The 19,856-nt window shown below is 42.0% G+C and overlaps 1 protein-coding gene across 2 annotated transcripts in view; it reads left to right on the top strand.

Moving 5' to 3' along the window:
* The first annotated feature begins 10,922 nt into the window (after positions 1-10,922).
* The window catches only part of RNASET2 (ribonuclease T2), a 43,179-nt gene continuing 34,245 nt past the window's right edge, over positions 10,923-19,856 (top strand). Inside the window, exons 1-3 of one of the 2 annotated variants that reach the window (XM_030556736.1) lie at positions 10,943-11,025; positions 11,510-11,511; positions 17,956-18,058. The gene's annotated coding sequence lies outside the window, so the exon portion shown is untranslated. Of the gene's footprint in view, positions 11,026-11,509; positions 11,512-17,955; positions 18,059-19,856 lie in introns of both variants that reach the window. The other variant, XM_030556735.1, reaches the window with a different exon arrangement.

The following is a 19,856-nucleotide window of genomic DNA, read 5'->3' as shown; positions in this document are numbered from 1 at the left end:
CCTGACATCTGGTAGTGAGTTGTGGAAAAGGACTTCGGGGCTGATCTCATTTACATGGGACACCCACCCCACCTAGCATGAAGGGACTGCTTGTCCAAATGGTCACTTTGGCTGCTGTGGGACCCCTAGTCTCTTTATTATTGGGGCAGGAGTAATAAAGTGTTATCTTGATTATGGAATCAAGGACAGTAGAACTGTACTTGGCATTTTGTGATGGAGGGACTCGCCCTCTACTAAGTAGCACTCTCTAGAGAAGAGACATGGGTTCCAAAGCCCAGTGAACTAAGAGAGGTTGGGGACAGGTGTGTGTACCTGGTAGTATGGGCCCCCTCTGAAAGCCCTGAACACCACTTTGCCCCCTCCTCACTCCACTGTGTAATAAGAGAGCTAATTTTGACCAGAGCCCGTGCAAGGAAGTTTCGTGCCCTAGGCTTAAGACCCTGAGGGGAAAAGGAAACTGCCAAACTTACTTGGGGGTGGGTCTTTTGCTCATGGTTTGTGTTATGAATCCTGTTTGTGGCATTTCCCCAACATAATGCCGCAATGTTTCCCTCCTTTATTAAAAGAATTTTGCTACACTCAGACTCTGTGCTTGCGGCACTCGGGGGGGGGTGGTATGTAATTGTCCCAGGTCACCGGGTGGGGGCTTGAGCTGCTTTTGCATTGTGTTATTGAAATGGAACCCCTAGATACTGAAACCAGCCTTGTTTCTGCCAACTCTGACAGGCGGAATGATTACACCTACATTGTACAAATACATGACTTTCAGTTGTCTTACACTGAAAATGAATTTGTCCCAACAAACATTACATAACTGCTAAGAAATTTTTATTCTGGAGCCAGAGAAACAAACGAATAAAAATCATTCACACTGTTAATACAGCTGTGGGAGTCCAAGGGGAAAAACAAACCAGTAATCAAAATACAACAGCATTTCATGCTAAAGGAAAAAAATGCTAAATTCAAGAGCCCCTGAAAAGCATAGTGTGTTTAAAAAATAGAATAGTAATAAATAATTTTAAATTAAGAAGAAAATTTCATTTCAGGCAGAAAATTAAAAGGTTTTAATGCTAAACTGAAGTTATACCAATTTACATCAGAGATTATGTTTTCCTGGGTTTTCGGATATGCTTGTCTGTAAGCTCACTCACCATTAAAAAAAGGACAAACTTTTCATTTCAGAAATGTTTACTTGAGCAAACCCAATCTTGTTGTATTTAGCTTTTTATTTTTTAAGTTGGCTTCTACTACAGATGCTGACATTATTGAATTAATGGACTTTAACAGCTGTATAGTTTCCAGCCTTAGTACATCATGTATTGTAACAAATAGAAATAAAGTGCAACTTGTCTTTATTTCTCATTATAGAGCTCAGCATTTGCGTCAGATGTGGTGATTGATTTAGCTGCTATTATTGACCTTTACACAGTTACAAACATTAAATGGAAAGTCTTAAGAAGATAAGGGCTAGTTCATGGGGTGGGAGGGCAAGCTCAGTGGTTTGAACTTTGGCCTGCTAAACTTAGGGTTGTAAGCTCAATCCTTGAGGGGGCCCTTTAGGGATCTGGAGCAAAAATCTATCTGGGAATTAGTTCCCCCTATGAGCAAGGGGTTAGACTAGCTAAGATCCCTTCCAGCCCTGATTGTCTATGATCCTATAGTCCTTCAAAGTAAGCCTTTGCAGTTCTCTTCCTACTTTTTTCCACCTCACCAAAAACTATACATCATATATACACACTCTCCATAACCAGAAGAAGTAAAATTTCCTAGTGAGATCATGGCACAACAATATAACTTTTCAATATTAATAGTTCCATAGGTTTGTGTAGTTTTATGGTAGCTTGGCAGAGGGCAATTTACTGAAATAGACTGGAGAAAACATATTGAATTAAGTTTAATACTTTTAGGGTCCACTGTATTAAAAATTGTTTATTTGTTATTGTAGGATTGTATGTGACTTTTCTAGGAGACTGACTAATGTAAACCTTGGGGAAATATTAGAAACTACAGATAACTGTTTGAGACAATATGTACAAAGTTGGTTTCCTAAGAGGTACTTTGGCAGGCATTTTGAAGCTTCCCTGGGGAGAAAAACCCATTATCTACTGATTACCTGGTTCTGGAAACTCCAGATCAAAGACCTCTGAACTATATAAAGGAGTTACTAAACTTTTAATAAGTGTGCTAGTTCTGGACTGAGGCTGTTATGAACCTGTAACTATAGAAGAGACTCCCTTGTGCGGTTTGAATAATCACCCATGTCGAAGTTGGGGTAATCACTGGTAAGCTGATTAGCAGGCATGTAGGTTATTTTATTGCTTTTAATATGTTTTCTCTGTAATGCCTTTACCCTGAGAATAAAAAAGCTTGTCTAGAAAGAGCTGGGTGATAGCTTAACTGCGGGCAGACTATTATTAGTCTCTGAAGAGCGATCAAACAGGTATGCTTAGGCTGTCTGTCTTTTGCTGGGAATAACACAGTGAAGGCAGAGAACTGTTCAGCCTGGAGATACGCTGGTCAAAAGTGAGAGAGATACGGATCTACACCCCAGAGAGGCAATGACCCAGGAAGTCTGAGAATGGGTGCCTGTGCTCAACCACTGAGGGGAAACACAGGTGCAGTTGCCCTGAACTGTGGCAAACTGCACTATCTATTCTTAGCTTAGTGGGGAAATAGCTTTGGGTTTGCTTTTCTTAAAGTGAACTAAAGTGCCAATTTGAGAGTATGGATGTTTAATTCTCTAATATTCCACAGAACAGGTATGACATGAACAGCAACAGCAAAATCTTGCAACCTCCGCTATCAATGCAGTACAACCCACTTAATCTCATCAGTGTGCCTTAACTTGGACCTGGAGATATTATCCATGTCCATTCAGTCCTTCTGAGATGGTTGACAAGGATTTCAGTTCTTTGGAGGTGGCATGATTTTTTTTATGTGGATATTTGGTGATGCACTAGTGGGATTTAAAGGGCTCCCAGAGACTTCTGTTTTTACCACTGTTAGATGCTTTGAAATTTCCAATACTGGCCGGTGGCAGGGGCAGAATACTAAACTAGATAGAACCACTGTTTGTATGCAGTATGACAATTCCTGTGTTCCTATACAAGGGTGAGGAGAAAACTACTTTTGCCTCCTCCTCTCTCCGGTGGTGCAAATGCATAAGCAGGAGCATAACATCACCAGAAAATCTCACCCGGACAATGAGAATGTAACATTGAACAAGAGCCTAAATAGCAAGTTTTTTGAAAAAAGAGTGTCCACAATTTTGCACTTGTGTTAAGAGAGGATATTTGAAACTTGGCCAAGTATATTCATAACCATATAATAATAATTAATCATACTTAGTACTCAGGATGCATGTGTCAAAGGGGAAACACATAACATCATTGGATATTTTTCTGATTTATTACATTGTATAGAAAGCTCTAACCAAAGCGATGTGTGAGAAATGTTGTGGTTCATTTCTTGGGTTCTTTCCTGCTGGTTTCTCAGAACATGAATGTGATCTTTTGCAACTTCCCTCGTGACACTGTTGAAGAAAGAAGTACAGCGCAAACCATACGTAAACTCATGTCTCAGCACTCATTTGTTCTTCTACTATGCTTACTGTACTCCATAGCACATTATTTGCTGTTTGAGTACTGTGTGTAGTGAATAAAATAATTTTTAAAGCACTTCCACTGCCTCACCAAAAGACTCATTGTATTTCACAAATTATTAATATGTAGTCAAAATAATAATAATTAAAATATAGAACACCCTGGTCACAGTATAATTCCCAATTCTGGACCTTAGCGTCCAAAATATGGGTACTAGCATGAATTCTCCTAAGCTTAATTACCAGCTTAGATCTGATAGGCTGCCACCAATCAGGACTTAGAGTAGAGCGCCTAATAGATTCTGGTCTCCCTGGGGGTCCCAAGACCCAAATTCCTTGAGTCTCACAACAAAGGGAAATAAACTATTCCCTTCCCCCTCCCTTCTTCCTCCCAGCTCCTTCCCGCCCTGGGAACACTAGGAGATCGCCTGATATCAATTCCTTGAAACACAACACAGAGAGATCAAGTTTCTCTCTCCCCCTCACCCAGAGGCGATACAAATTTACCTTTCCCTCCTTGCTTCCCACCAATTCCCTGGTATATACAGACTCAATTTCTTTGAGCCTTAATTAGGAGAGAAAAATCAACGGGTCTTAAAAGCAAAACTTTTAATAAAAAAAGAAAGAAAAAAGTAAAAGGTTTATCTCTGCACTTTAGATGGTAAACAATTACAGGGTCTTTTAGCTTATAAACAATAGAAAGAAACTTTCTCCAGCAGAAACACAATTCAAGCTACTTCCAGCAAGTACACATATGTAAATGAAAAAAAAAACAAATTAAAAGACTATGACCGCCTTTTCTTACTTACAATTCTGAATAGATGTAAGATTGTAGCAGGGAGATTGGCAGAAACCTGGTTGCACCTCTAGCCCCATCCAGGACCCAGAGAGAACAAAGCCAGCCCCCAAACCCACAAACAAAGGCTCCCCTCCACGAGATTTGAAAGTATCTTGTCTCCTGATTGGTCCTCTGGTCAGGTGTTTGCAGGTCACTGTTTGTTACCCTTTATAGGTGAAAGAGACAGTAACCCTTAGCTATCTGTTTATGACATGCCCCCCAAATCGCAGACAGTGGGGAACCTCACTGGCTGTGATTTCTTCCTATAACTTTAGAATAAACAGGTTAATACAACACATGTACCTTTACATATACTACTAAGTATGTAAACTACAAAACTTTCTACATTTTAAGGACAAATTTCAACCAGTGGATTCTGGGAAACTTTCACGAGAGAGTGCATCAGCTACTTTGTTAGAAGCTCCTGAAATGTGTTGAATTTCAAAATCAAAATCTTGGAGAGCTAAACTCCATCGAAGCAGTTTTTTGTTGTTTCCCTTGGCAGTATGAAGCCACTTTAGCGCAGCATGGTTAGTTTGTAGCTGGAACCGCCGTCCCCAAATGTATGGGCGTAGCTTTTCCAGGGCGTACACAATGGCATAGCATTCCTTTCCACTGACTGACCAGTGACTTTCCCTCTCAGACAGTTTCTTGCTGAGAAACACGACCGGATGGAGGTTGTGATCTGGTCCTTCCTGCATGAGAACTGCTCTTATACCATGCTCAGATGCATCTGTGGTTACTAGGAATGGCTTGTCAAAGCCCGGGGCCCTGAGCACAGGGTCAGACATGAGTATCGCCTTAAGCCGGGTAAAGGCCTTCTGACACTCATTGGTCCACTTGACTGCATTCGGCTGGGTCTTTTTGGTTAGGTCGGTCAGTGGGGCAGCAATTTGGCTGTAGTGTGGTACAAATCGCCTGTAATACCCGGCCAAGCCTAAGAAGGATTGGACCTGTTTCTCTGACTTTGGGACAGGCCACTTTTGGGACAGGCCCACCTTGGCCTGTAGGGGGTTTATGGTTCCTTGACCCACGTGGTGTCCCAGGTAAGTCACTCTGTTTTGGCCTATCTGACACTTTTTGGCCTTAACAGTTAGTCCGGCCTGCCTGATGTGCTCAAAGACCTTTTCCAGGTGTTCTAGGTGTTCGGCCCAGGAGTCAGAAAAAATGGCCACATCATCGAGGTAGGCAACTGCATATTCGCCCAGTCCTGCTAGTAGACCATCTACTCGCTGTGGAAGGTGGCAGTTGCATTTCGCAGCCCAAAAGGAAGCACATTAAATTCATACACCCCTGCATGGGTGATGAATGCTGACCTCTCTTTGGCAGGTTCATCTAGCGGTACTTGCCAGTACCCCTTGGTTAAGTCTATTGTAGAGATGAACTGGGCACGTCCCAACTTCTCCAATAGCTCATCGGTGCGTGGCATTGGATAGTTGTCTGGACGAGTTACCACATTTAGCTTACGGTAGTCCATGCAAAAGCGTATTTCCCCATCTGGTTTGGGTACTAGAACCACTGGAGATGCCCATGCACGGGTAGATGAGTGGATTATACCCATCTGGAGCATGTTCTGGATCTCCTGTTCTATAGCAGCTTGGGCATGAGGAGACACTTGGTAGGGTGGGGTTCTAATGGGGAGAGCGTTACCTGTGTCAATGGAGCGGTATGCCCGTTCAGTCCGTCCTGGGGTGGCTGAGAACAATGGGGCGAAGCTAGTGCACAGCTCCTTGATTTGTTGCCGCTGCAGACATTCCAGTGTGGTTGAGAGGTTCACCTCTTCCATGCCACAGTCTTTTTCCCTTCGTAATAGACACCATCAGGCCACTCAGCGTCATCTCCTCCCTGGGCTGTAAACTGACAAACTTGTAAGTCTCTGGAATAAAAGGGCTTGAGAGAATTAACATGGTACACTCTGGGCTTTAGGGAGGAATTGGGAAAGGCTATGAGGTAGTTAACAGCTCCCAGGCACTCTTGGACCGTGAATGGCCCTTCCCATGATGCTTCCATCTTATGGGCCTGTTGCGCCTTCAAGACCATAACCTGGTCTCCTACCTTGAAGGAACGCTCTCTGGTATGTCTGTCATACCAGGCCTTTTGCTCTTTTTGAGCATCCTTTAGGTTTTTTTTAGCAAGGGCTAAAGAGTATTGGAGGGTGTTTTGTAGGTTGCTTACAAAGTCCATAATGTTAGTCCCTAGAGAAGGCGTAAACCCCTCCCATTGCTGCTTTACCAACTGTAATGGCCTCTTAACCTCGTGGCCATACACAAGTTCAAACGGTGAAAACCCTAAACTGGGATGTGGTACTGCCCTGTAGGCAAAAAGTAACTGCTGCAACACTAGGTCCCACTCATTGGAGTGTTCATTGACGAATTTACATATCATGGCCCCCAAAGTTCCATTAAACCTTTCCACCACACCATTGGTTTGATGGTGGTACGGGGTGGCAACCAAGTGGTTCACCCCATGAGTTTCCCACAGTTCTTTCATGGTCCATGCCAGGAAATTAGATCCTGAATCTGTAAGGATGTCGGAGGGCCAACCTACCCTGGCAAAAATGACTGTTAGGGCCAGACACACAGCTTTAGCCCTGGTGTTGCCTAGAGCTACTGCTTCCGGCCATCGGGTAGCAAAGTCCACGAAAGTCAGTACGTACTGCTTTCCTCTGGGTGTCTTTTTTGGGAAAGGACCCAGAATATCCACAGCTACTCGCTGAAATGGGACCTCTATTATGGGGAGTGGCTGGAGAGGGGCCTTGACCTGGTCTTGGGGTTTTCCCACTCTTTGGCACACCTCACAAGACCGGACATACTTGGCAACGTCCTTGCCCATCCCCTCCCAGTGGAAAGACTTCCTCAACTGGTCCTGGTTCTGTTCACCCCAGCATGGCCACTGGATGATCATGGGCTAAGCTTAAGAGCTTTTCCTGGTACTTAGTTGGAACCACCAACTGTTTTTGTGGATGCCAGTCTTCCTGGTGTCCACCAGAAAGAGTCTCCTTGTATAAAAGTCCTTGTTCTACAACAAACCGGGATCGATTAGAAGAGCTGAGAGGCGGTGGGGTGCTCCGTGCTGCCGCCCAAGCTTTCTGAAGGCTGTCATCTGCTTCCTGCTCAGTCTGGAACTGTTCCCTTGAAGCTGGAAACACCAGTTCTCCCTTAGACTGTGGACTTGGGCTTGGTCCCTCTGGAAGCGATGTAGGTGATGGGGTTGTTTCCGTTGCTGGTGAACCACTCTCCGCTGGTGCACCAGGGGGTATTTCAGGCTCTGGCTGAGCCTCTTGGGTGTGGTTGTCTGCTGCTTTTGCCAGTTCAGGCTTGCTGGCGCCCTCTGGCATTGGGGTTGAAGATGGATTTGCAAGCACTGTCGTCAGTGCTGGCACCGGTTGTGGTGCTGGCTGCTTTTCCAGTTCCTGGTCTGGGACTGGAAGCACTGTGGCTGTTTCCATTGTTGGCATGGGATCCGGGTCCACTACCTCTGTCTGGGTCTCTTGTAACACAGACGGGGCCTCTGTGGAGGCTCAGGAACAGGAATGGGTCTGGAAGCTGCCTGGTTTGGCTACATGTAACCATTCCCACTCTCTTGGCCCGCTTCACCTGGTTGGCGAAATCTTCCCCCAGTAGCATAGGGATGGAATAATTGTCATAGACTGCAAAAGTCCACATTCCTGACCAGCCTTTGTATTGGACGGGCAGTTCAGCTGTAGGCAAGTCTACAGCTTGTGACATGAAGGGGTAATTGTCACTTGGGCCTTTGGGTTGACGAATTTGAGGTCGACGAAGGATTGGTAGATAGCTGGACACTTGTGCCCCCGTGTCTCTCCACGCAGTAACCTTCTTTCCGCCCACTCTCAAAGTTTCCCTCCGCTTCAAGGGTATTTGAGAGGCATCTGGGCCTGGGGATCTTTGGTGTGATGGTGCTGTAATGAACTGCACTCGGTTGGGGTTCTTGGGGCAGTTGGCCTTTATATGTCCCGGTTCATTACACTTAAAGCATCTTCCAGCTGACTGGTCACTGGGTCAAGGTGGGTTACTGGAGCTGGTGAGTGGAAGAATAGGACGTCTGTGGCTTTCCTAGGGTTGTCGGTGGGTATTGTGCTGCCTCGGGTATGGGGTTTATTGTCGGTGTGCCCCTGGGGTATTCGCTCCCCTTGACAGTAGGTTTTTCTTTTCTGCCACTTCCATCCATTTGGCTCCAATCTCCCCCGCCTCGATTACTGTTTTTGGGCTTTCCATCTAGGATGTACCTTTCTATTTCCATCTAAGAACTGCTCCATTTGTATCAGGAGGTGCAGCTCGTCCAGATTGTTAACCTTTGTTCTTGATATCCAGGCTTCACCCTAAAAACAGACAAAGCTGTATTACAAAAATGGAGTATGTGGGAGTTTCTTATGCTTGGATATTAAAGGGGAGCAGTAGATGTGCAAGCAGGAACAGGTTACATATACCCTACAGCAAGGGTTCTCAACCTCTTTCTGAGGCTCCCCCAACATGCTATAAAAACTCCATGGCCCGCCTGTGCCCCAACAACTTTTTTTCTCCATATCCAGTAGATTAAAAGCCAGTGTGGGGAACCCTAACACCAACATGGACTCTGGGGTACAGATGTGGGGGAACACATGAAAGACCACCTAAGCTTATATTCTACCATCTTAGGTTAAAAACTTCCCCAAGGAACAAATTCCTTTCCTTGTCCTTGGAGGGTATTGCTACCACCCGTCAAGTGATTAAACAAAAATTCAGGGGAGGGTCACTTGGAATCCTTATCCCTCCCCAGAATATCCCCCCAAGCCCCTTCACCCTTTTCCTGAGGAGACTTGAGAATATACCAACTAATTGCCTTAGCAATGCAAGTACACATCAGACCCTTTATCTGTAGGACACTAAAATCAATCAAGTTCTTAAAAGAAGAACTTATTTAAAAAAAAAAGGAATCACATCTGCAAAATCAGGATGACAGGTAACTTTACAGGGTAATGAAAAAGATTTAAAACACAGAGGATTTCCCTCTGGGCTCAGCTTTACAATTACAAAACAGGAATGAAACTACCTCTTTAGCACAGGGAAATTCACAAGCCAAAACAAAGATAAACTAATGAATTTCCTTTCCTACTTACAATTTTGTAATGTTAGACCATTCCACATATATTTTCAGGAGGTGTTGTACCTGTTTGGTCTCTCCCTCTGTCTGGAGAGGGAACAAACAAACAGAGCCACAAACAAATTCTCCCCCTCCCCCGCCCGATTTGAAAGTATCTTTTTTTTTTTTTATTTGTCCTTCTGGGCAGGTGCCAGCTAAGTGATTTGAGCTACTTACAGGTAAAGTGATGCAGTACAGCTGCCAAGGAAGGGTTCTATCCTTTTCTTTATATTTATGACAGCTGGCATTAGGGGTAGCAAGCCCTGGGGCTCCATGTCACAGGGGACCCCGTGAAGCTGAGTTGCCCAGGCTTTTGCTTCAGTCCCGGGCCCCAGTGAGTGTAATGCCAGCTCTGTTCTCCAGTTTATTTTGATGGACCCCCTGAAACCTACTTGTGACCTCCCAGGGGCCCCAGACGTCTGGTTAAGAATCACTGCTCTCAAGATAACAGCTGCAAAAAGGGCAACTGACCTAAATGGTGGAACCCCCAAAAGTTGGGAAGTGAAAAATGGAGATAGCCTTGGGGCTCGAGGGGGACACATGGGCAAATAGGTCATTTTGCATCATGGCCTGAGTCTGGAGAAAAGAGCCTTAAGATTTGGACAGGAAGAGATCACCAGTAACTTTTGTGAAGGTAGTTTTAAGAGGAGTGGATTTTATTATATGTTTCAGTGCTCAACCCTCTGCACCTCTTTACACTTTATTTTCATGCTTTATAACATCGACACATGGGATCCCTCTGTTGTTTGGTGCATGGGCACAAGCAGATATGTACATATATACACACAGGGCTGCCAAGCTGTGTCATCTTGAATGAGGGAGTTAACACAGATATATGAATGCAGTCTTCAAATGTCTCATCTAAACCACACTGCAAAATCCTTCTCAGGAGAGCTTTTGAAAAGAACACCAGCTTGGTGCGCAAAGAAGGTGTCTCCCTCAACACAAGTGAGCCTCAGCAGGTGGGTGCTAGTGGAAAGGTGGGGTGTGTGAAGTCAGGGAATGGTGCATGAGGGTAATACAAACCCATTGTGAAGCCCTAGCCAGAGCAGACTGTACCTACTTCTGGTAGATTCAGCAAGGTTCAGGCTGAGATTTGCCAAGGAAGAAGTTGGACACCCAAACCCCACTGAATTCAGTGGGAGCTGCTGGGTGCCTAACTCTCTTGGAGATCCCAGCCTCTTTCTAACCACATCGCTTAACGCTCCCACAGGTAGCCCCGCCACTGGGACCGCACTGCACTGAATGGTGCCTCGCGTGTCAGCGGCTCACCCGCCCTGGCTGAGAGGGGCAAAGGGCAGAGCAGGGGCTGGGATACAGCCCTGTCCTGGGGCGGGGTTAATGCCGGCTGCCCCGGGTTGTTGACGGAAGTGGCCTCCTGCGCTGCAGCGAGGCGGCTGCTGCCTGGACCAGACCGTGTCTCCAGCTCTGCGTTTGCAAAGCCCAGGTAAGGGGGGCGGCCGGGTTCGTGCCTCTCCGTGACGGGGGAGGGAGCTGAGGCTGGATCCCCGGTGCCTGCTCAGATAGAGAAGCGCCGGCCAGCAGCGTCACCCCGTCGCTCCCAATATCAAAGCTTTGTTGGTGTGACTAGCCACACAACTGCTCCCCCGGGTGTCTTTACTGCTGGCTGTAGTGTATTGAGCAGCTGCCTAGTTTGTTGTCTGGGATCTAATCTCAGGTGTCAATTTGCCGGTGTTGTCCCTCTCTGATTTGGTAGCATGTTGTTGCCCAGCACGATGCAAAATGTCCCATCCCTTTCCTTTCTCGTGGGAGTATGCAGTTTTTATTCAGATTTCAGTGTGACCCACCAAATTTAACACACACAAAAATATGGCTAATGGGCCAATGACCAAAAAATATCTCCTAATTCTTAATCCACACACACAGTCCCCCATTCAGTCTTTCTCCTCAGAGGAACCCTTGAAGAAAAGATGTGATCTCTGGTTATAAAGTTATTTAGTTAGTTAATAAAACCTGCAAAGGGAGGGTGGGGAGAGGGATTGTGTTCTCCTGAGTGTTATCATAGCAACTAGCACAAAGCAGGAGAGTACTCTCTTGATACTGTTGCAAATTAATTAAGTGTCCCTGAAGGTCAACAGATCCAGACTTGGTGTGTATGTGAAGTGGGGGAGTCAATTCCAGAGCTAAGCACTAGGGCTATCGATTAATTGAAGTTAACTCACTCGATTAACTCAAAATATTAGTTGTGATAAAAAATTAATCACAATTAATTGCACTGTTAAACAATAGAATCCCAATTGAAATGTATTAAATATTTTGGATATTTTTCTACATTTTCATATATATTGTATTCTGTGTTGTAATTGAAATTAAGGTGTATATTATTTTTTATTACAAATATTTGCATTGTAAAGATGATAAAAGAAATAGTATTTTTCAATTCACCTCATACAAGTACTGTAGTGCACTTCTTTGTCATGAAAGTGCAGTTTAGAAATGTAGATTTTTTTTTTGTTATATACTGCACTCAAAAACAAAACAATGTAAAACTTCAGAGCCTACAAGTCCACTCGGTCCTACTTCTTGTTCAGCAATCGCTAAGACAACAAGTTATTTACAGTTACAGGAGATAATGCTGCCCTCTTCTTATTTACAGTGTCACCAGAAAGTGAGGAACAGGCGTTTGCATGGCACTTTTGTAGCTGGGCATTGCAGGTATTTATGTGCCAGATATGCTAAACATTCGTATGCCTCTTCTGTGCGTCAGCCACCATTCCAGAGGCCATGCTTTCCATGCTGATGACGCTAGTTTAAAAAATTATGCATTAATTAAATTTGTGACTGACTTCTTGGGGAGAATTGTATGTCCCCTGCTCAGTTTTACCCGCATTCTGTGATATATTTAATTTTATAGCAGTTTTGCATGATAACCCACAACATTGTTAATTTAAGAACCACTTTCACTGCAGATTTCACAAAATGCAAAGAAGGTACCAATGTGAGATTTCTAAGATAGCTACACAACTTGACCCAAGATTTAAGAAATCTGAAGTACCTTCCAAAATTTTAGAGGAACAAGGTGTGGAGTAATGCTTTCAGACGTCTTAAAGAGCATACACTGATGCTGAAATTACAGAATCCGAGCCACCAAAAAAGAAAATCAACTTCTGCTGGTGGCATCTGACTCGGAAAATGAACATGCATCGGTCCACACTGCTTTGGATTGTTATCTAGCAGAACCTGTCATCAGCATGAATGCATGTCCCCTGGAATGGTAGTTGAAGCATGAAGGGACATATGAATCTTTAGCACATCTGGCATGTAAATACCTTGCGACACTGGCTCCAACAGTGTCACTAGAATGTCTCTTCTCACTTTTCAGGTGATGTAAACTAGAAGCCAGCAGCATTATCTCCTGCAAATGTAACAAACTTGTTTGCCTGAGTGATTGGATAAACAAGAAGTAGGACTGAGTGGACTTGTAGGCTCATGAAGTTTTATTTTTATTTTTTAATGCATTTTTAAAAATAATTCTACATTTATAAGTTCAACTTTCACAATAAAGAGATTGCATACAGTTCTTGTATAAGGTGAATGAAAAATACAATTTCTTTTGTTTTTACAGTGCAAATACTTGTAATCAAAAATAAATATAAAGTGAGCACTGTACACTTTGTATTCTGTGTTGTAATTGAAATCAATATATTTGAAATTGTAGAAAACATACAGAAATCTTTAAATAAATGGTATTCTATTATTGTTTAACAGTGCGATTAATTGTTTGATTAATTTTTTTAATCACAGGATTAATCGTGGTTAATTTTTTTAATCACTTGACAGCCCTACTAAGGACCCTTACATTGAGAGTATCTTGCCCCAAGTTTCCTCCTGTTTGAAACAGGAACTCATATGCAGTTGTACTGTGATGATTGCAAACACTGCAGAGAAAGTAATCTCTATGACCTGGATCCTGCAAACAGTTATACATGGGCTTAACTTTACACATGCAAGTTATCCCATTGGCTTCAGTAGGATAATTTGCATGCATAAATTTAGATTTACCATGTGTAGTTTTGCAGGACTGAGGTGGCAGGTAACTAGGGCTCCATAAAGTTCTTTTGTAGGTCAACACCTACTCTAGGATTGGCAACCTTGTCACGCGGACCTGCCAAGGTAAGCACCCTGGCAGGCCGGGCCAGTTTGTTTACCTGCTGCGCCCATATATTCGGCCACAGGTTTGCCATCCCAGGCAATGGGGGCTGCGGGAAGTGGCACGGGCCGAAAGATTGTGCTGGCTGCTGCTTCCCACCCACCCCATTGGGCCTGGAGCGATGAACTGCTGTCAGTGGGAGTCACGATCAGCCGAACATGAGCTGCATGCCAAGGTTGCCAATCCCTGACCTACACCTTATACTCCCCTGAAAACAAATCGGAGGGCAAGGCAAGGTTAGAGAGCCCCAGTACAATATGCTGTCTACTAGAAGTGCTGCATAATTCTTTTCTTCCTCTCTTTTTGATGAAAAGCGGTATTTCTGGTAGTTTGAAGGAGTATCTTTCAATAACTCTGTGGTAAATTAGACAAGGGAGTATAAAATATCTTTCAATTTCTATCTTCCTTCTGTCACGTTACATTCACAGTCATACCTGTTGTGTCTCCATGGTGCTATGTACTTTACAATTTCAGTGTTATTTAATAAGATATTTATACATCATTGCCATGGTATAAACACCTCACAAATATCAGTGAATTAAAGCTTGCAACACTCCTGGAGGTGTGGAGTATTATTATCTCTAGGTGAGGAAATGGAGGCACAGATCAGCCCAAGATCCCACTGGAAGTGAATGGTACAGATAGGAACAGAATGTAGATTGCCTCATTGAGCGGCTTGTGTCCTGACTATAAAACTACTCTTCCTCCCTTTCACGCTGTCTGTATGGGGTGATAGTCTGTCTGCCTTTTGTTTATTTTACTGTGGTACAGTTGTCTGCTAGCGAGCAGGTTCTATTTAGGCCCCTGTAAGCAGTCTAGCCCATTGTAATGATCTATTTTGCCTAATGAGTTATATAATTTTTTTTCTAGTTATTTAGTGCTGTTCAGACTGGGGAAAGGGTTAGTTTGCTGCACTGTTGTGGAGATTTAATGTTGCTGAAGCTAAAGAGCATTGTTATATCAAGAACGTAATGTATGTTGATCGGGTTTTTGGATGAAACCCCCCTACTGCTTTGCATTGGAGGAAGTGTGTGCTGTCTTGTTTGAGATGGCACCTGAAGCTAGTGTCCATTTTTTGCACGTTCATATGTAAAGGTGACTGCCATAGTTTTCCCCTTTGGCCATCATTGCAGGAGTTTATTTGCAGTGTTAGTATGTTGTGATAAAAGTTATAAAACACACATTAGTTAATTAAATTATTTAAGCAGTACTCTACTAGGTTTCTCAGCATTCTTTGGATCTGTGTTCCTTACCTGAAGTACACACCGGAGAATTATTAGAAATTTGAGTTTTATAAGCCAGCCTCTCTTTTAAAGCAAATAAGAAATCACAGAAAGCAAAACTAAACGGGTTAAATGGTAGTGTTTACAACATCAAAATTGAACTACTCCATGTGGAACATTATGCTTTTCAAGAGATAATAAAGCAGATCAATTAATTCACAGTTTTAAAATAATCTTGTTTCAAAGGCACACTTCCCTAGTTTAGACTAGTTCTGGGCAGGTGATTTTTTATATCAAGTGGAACGATGCTTCTTAAGCGTGTTTGAGATAAGGATCTATATTTATTGCCAATGGAGTTATTGAACTACTGATGTCATTCAACGAAACCCTTCTACGTGGAATTAAAAAATGTTAGAGAAGCTTCTTAATACCAACAATTGTTTTATCCAGGTGACCACTCATGACAAGCTTTACCACTAACACACAAAACACAAAATTATCAAATATAAACCCAAATATAATGTGCAAGTAATTATCTGGAAGCTTTTGTAATTTCTCTGGAATTTCACCAACAGTGAAAGCTCTTGCCTTAGTTTAAACAATAGTTGAAATAGTGGTAAAACCTTCAGCTTGCAAGTCAATTCAAGTTTTTCCTCTTTTAAGAAGCTGTCAATTCTCTGATCACAAAATCTGTATGATTTTTAGACTGAGCTCTCAGAAACACTCTGGGTTTCTCACAGCTAATTTTTGCTGTAGGGAAGCACAGTTTCCTGTTGTAAATAGTACCAAGCTTAGTCAGAGTAATGAGTTTCTCCAGCAATCAATGCTTTCTATTGAGTTAGTGACTCAGTATAACTAAACTAAACTAAAATGTGTAAGTGAAATACAAGTGCACGTTATACATTTTAGTCATCCAGAGGGTTTTAGCTCAGGTATTCACCCACAAAAAGCTCATGCTCGGAAAATGACTGTTAGTCTATAAGGTGCCACAGGATTCTTTGCTGCTTTCTGAGAAGCACTTAGTCTAGCCATAACCAAGTCATAGTTGGGTAAACAATACATGTTTTTATAAAAGTGATTTTGCTGGTTTTTAATTAGAACGCAGTGAAGTTCTCTAGCTCAGCTTCTCAGTTGCATTTCTCTGGACTAATAAAGTTCATTCGGATGATTCATTGTCGGGATTATGACAGTTATGGTCTTATTCTTTTTCCAGCTTTCACAGTGATCTTCCTAAATTGGACTTTAAAGGCAGAGTTAATAGAAAGCTAAAATCTTGTCTATCATGAGCAGATACAAAGCAAGAGGGGCACTCTAGCTAGCCAATGACAGTCCAGCTTAAAGTCTCTCTCAGCCAGATGTTTTGGCTTTGGAAGCAGACAGCAGATTGAACAAATGGCATTTCCCGCCCCACACTTTCTGCTGGGCAATGCTGCCTGGTTCTCTTCTTGGCAAAGACTTGAAATTTCCACCCAGGTTTTCATCCAGTGAGAGAAAGAGGTGTCACCATTATGGCTTCTTGTAACTTGTCTAGAAAACTGCCAGTTTCGTTATTCAAACCACCTTGCACTATACCGATTTGTGTAATAGTAATTTGATAATAAGGAGGTACATGGAAGCAATTAGGTCATTATGTTTTGCCCCCAATTTCTTTTTGTAATGATTCTGACACGGCTCATTTCTCTTGAATCACCTTTTCTTGCTCTCACTGGGTTGATCTGCAGCTGATGCAAGCAGTTTCCCCAAAACGGAACAGATTTTGCTGGTCAGGAATTTAGTTGCAGGGGAAGAAGCTGTAACCACTAGAGTTGCAGATGGCCTTTGTCATGTGACATGATGTTAAGCTTTGGTCACTGGTCCAAGTCATATGACTCAGACTAGGAAATGAAATTTGAGTCTCCTAGCAGCACTCTTGCATGTTACAGTGCTGATGGGAAAATGATGGGGAAACATCAAAATTATCTTATTTTTTCAATTCAAAATTTTGATTGAAAACTTGTAGAAAAGTTGAAATCTGAAAAAAAAAACGATTAGCAATAGGGTCACACTCTTGAAATATCTCTCTTGTTTCTAGCTCCAAACTTTCAGGACCAGATTTTCAAACTAGGTCTCCATTTTTGCAGGCCCAGTTTTTCCACTTGCAATTTAATTGTTCCCACAACTTTCCTGGCAATGCATTGTGGATACAAAAGAGAAAGTCTGCGTTAAAATCAGGCCCCCTCCCTATGCCTTTGATCCTACCTGAACTGTGTGCGGAAGGTTTTATGTTCTGGTTATCTTGGGTGTTACTTGTACAATCTCACTTTCAGATAGATGTGAGTTCTAACTTGGTGGTGTCCCCTTAATAAGCACTCAAGGTGAAACTCACACTGTGCAAAGGGCCAGCACAAAGATTACAAACACTTAAATGCCACTTAAACCTTATTATGAGGGCTGAAGTGTAACTATATAAGTAGAACATAGGCCTTCCGCTGCCCCTTCTGCATTGGTGGGAATTTCAACTGCAGAAAAGAAATGATATTTTGGTCCCAATGAGCTTTCATGAAGGTTCGCTTGGATGGGCCAAAACCGAATAATAGTGTTAAATTTGAGGTTTCCTAAATTAATTCACGTTGTGCATTTGAACTCAAACAGTAATGTAAGTTATGCAACATAAAGCTTATTACACATGACTATATGGTTCAGCTCAATTATGTCAGGGGCCAGCTTTCCAATGGTATAATAGCTGTACAAGTAAGACAAAAGACAGTGGTTTCAGCCCTGATTCTAGAGAAATATGAAATTTAACACTTCAGACAAAAAATCATGTACAACTTTTCAAAAGATAATGCATTATTCATGTGTTAAAATAAGTTGTGTTGTTTGTTTTAAATTTCACATTAGCATTCTGTTTTTTCTGTAGTGTCTGCAGGTCGTTTATTTCTAATACCTAAAACAGTTAAACCTCTGTCTGGTAATTTTTACAGATTTCTTTTTCTCTTTATAGATATATATTAAATAAAATGAAGCGGCTACAGGACATTATTTGATTCTGGGTTGTTTTTGTCTAGCTTTCTATTCTGGGTGTACTTCATATAATTCCTGGAAAGGTAAGTTATCAGTTGGAAAGTTTCTAATATCTTACCAAATTAGTTTATTTGTTTTTAAAGCAGAACTTAAACTTCTGGAATATGGTTGGGTTTTTATCAATGGGAAATTTTTGTTTTATCTTGTGCTATTTTTGATGCACTATATTTTTATCTCCGTCTGCATAGTTAGCATAATGATACTGTATGAATGAAGTTGCTTTTTTATGCCTAAGAAAAAATGTTTAATATGGCAGAAGAAGAAGGGAGGAAACTTGTTTCAGTTACAAAACATTACACTTTTGCTTCATAATTAATATTAATCTTGTATTTGTTTTAGGCAGTGCCTATAAATAATAAACAGAAAACCTGCTCAATGTTGTGTCAATTTAGATAGCTAATGAAACTGACAAGTTTTAAGCATGACCACTGTGACAAAGTAAAGTGTGTAATGAAAATGTTATTAGGCCTAAGACAGACCATTTTTGCTGAGTTAGAGGTGATGGTAGATGTTCTTCTTTAAAAGCTATGTCATATTTCAGTTAGTAAAGGTCCTAGGTGCTTTGGCTCACTAGCTAAGGGTATATCTATACTTAAAATGCTACAGCAATGCAGGGTACACCATTGTATCACTTCAGTGAAGGCACTACCTACACTGACAGGAGAGATTCTCCCATCAGCATAGGTAATCCATCTTCCTGAGAGATAGTAGCTAGGTCCATGGAAGAATTCTTCCATGGACCTAGTGCTGGCTACACCAGGGAATAGGTCAGTAAAACTACATCTCTCAGTTGCAAATTTTTCACACCCCTGAGTTACTTAGCTTACCAATATCCATTTCTAGTGCAGACCAGGCTAAGAGAAGCATAGCTCAAAGTGGCAGGTAATGGCTCAGTTTTTCTGCAGTATTCTAGAATTATCTGCTGTGTGAATGGGTCACACTTCAGAGAGGGAAGGTATTGTGTTAACAATGTTTGGTTTCTGATATTTCTGGAGAGGATACTCAAATTCATGACATTTTCTCTGAGAAGTAGGTTGATAGTTCTCCACAATGGGAGCCATGTAGGTGCCAAGTGAGTTTAGTTATCACAGGGTTAGACAACAGATGGGGTGTGTGTGTGTGTGTATGTTGTCATGCCTGGGCTTTAAGCACCTAAATCCGTTTGGATCTGGCCCCTAAGTTAATAAAGTTTTGAGTGTGTGTATAAGGGGTTAATGTTTAGTTTTGGAATGATTGGTATAGTAGTGGAACTTCTACAATTTTCAAATCCAAAAAAAGAGAGTTTTGTTGTGTTGGGGGTTATTTTTTTATTTAGAACTCACATAGCACAAGGACATCTTTCACTGTTGCAAAATATTAGAAGATCCAAACAATAACTGTGTAATATAGGGCCAGTAATGATCTCAGTAGGAAAAATGTTGATAGTTATTATTGTGGCTATGGCCTGATTTGTTCCACAGCCATTGAGTATAATGAATTAAAAACCAAACATAAATCTGACTGTCTGTTAGTTGGCAACATTTTATCTCTTAATAGTGCCAAAACCACATGTGGACAGATTCAGAATTGAGGATAACTTCATGACAACTTAAAACCATAAATATGTTTTCCTGCTTCTCCCTGCTTGAGGAAAATTAACCTTCTCAAATAATTGTTTTATTTCCTTTTCTCTTTTCACATTTGTTCTAGCAAAGGGCATATGACAAATTGGCAGTTCAAAAGGGTTAGCAGCATTTATTTCTGTCAGTTCTGCAGGTCATTCTGTGTATTGAGCCAACTGAGGTTTTGTAAGGTTTTTAACATATGCTTTATTTAATAACT

Source organism: Gopherus evgoodei, chromosome 3, assembly GCF_007399415.2.
Source record: "Gopherus evgoodei ecotype Sinaloan lineage chromosome 3, rGopEvg1_v1.p, whole genome shotgun sequence".
NCBI classification, from domain to species: domain Eukaryota; kingdom Metazoa; phylum Chordata; order Testudines; family Testudinidae; genus Gopherus; species Gopherus evgoodei.
The sequence above is the reverse complement of the archived record's forward strand: the minus strand, read 5'-3'. Positions and strand labels throughout refer to the sequence as shown.